Source organism: Arachis ipaensis, chromosome B6 (assembly GCF_059453495.1).
Source record: "Arachis ipaensis isolate K30076 ecotype BB chromosome B6, ASM5945349v1, whole genome shotgun sequence".
Classification (NCBI taxonomy): Eukaryota; Viridiplantae; Streptophyta; class Magnoliopsida; order Fabales; family Fabaceae; genus Arachis; species Arachis ipaensis.
In genome coordinates, this window is record NC_142441.1 from 50498260 (window position 1) to 50499043 (window position 784).

General features: G+C 44.0%; 1 non-coding gene across 1 annotated transcript; it reads left to right on the forward strand.

Annotated features, from left to right (window-relative positions):
* Nucleotides 1-222: 222 nt before the first annotated feature.
* On the forward strand, nt 223-329 carry LOC148555520 (small nucleolar RNA R71). The gene has a single exon (XR_015888076.1). It is a non-coding gene; the product is annotated as a small nucleolar RNA R71 (small nucleolar RNA).
* The last annotated feature ends 455 nt before the right edge of the window (nt 330-784 follow it).

Below are 784 nucleotides of genomic sequence, written 5' to 3' on the forward strand. Positions count from 1 at the left end.
TGGGCCAACAGAGCATCTACATTGTTTAGCTTCATTACTCCTCTTGTGTTCCCTCTTTCGGAAGCATAGAAGTAGTCGTTCTCTGCTACTGTTTCAATGACATCTATAGCCTCCTCAATGGTTTTCTTCTTGTTCAAAGATGCTCCGGATGAATGGTCTACGGCCTTCTTTGACTCATAAGAGAGCCCTTCATAGAAAATATGCAGCTGCACCCATTTGTTGAACATGTCAGGTGGACACCTCCTTGTCAGGTCCTTAAACCTCTCCCATGCCTCATATAGAGTCTCACCATCTTGTTGCCTGAAGGTTTGGACCTCAGCTCTCATCCTATTAATTCTTTGAGGAGGGTAAAATTTTGCTAAGAATTTGTTCACCATGTCTTCCCAAGTTGTCAAGCTTTCCCTTGGGAAAGATTCCAGCCACTTGGCTGCCTTATCCCTGAGTGAGAATGGAAATAAGAGCAGTCTATAGGCGTCAGGGTGAACACCATTAGACTTCACTGTGTTACATATTCTCAGAAAAGTGGTTAAATGTTGATTTAGGTCCTCTTGGACACTTCCTCCGAACGAACAGTTGTTCTGCACAAGGGTGATGAGCTGTGGCTTCAGTTCAAAATTGTTGGCATGGATGGTTGGCTTTTGAATGCTACTTCCACAGTTTCCTGGGTTTGGATTGATGTAAGAGCCTAAAACTCTTCTATCCTCCCCAGCATGATTTGCTCGACCTCTTCCGCCATGGTTGTGAGACTCTTCTTCATGATGGTTTTCCATGTTTTCTTCCATGT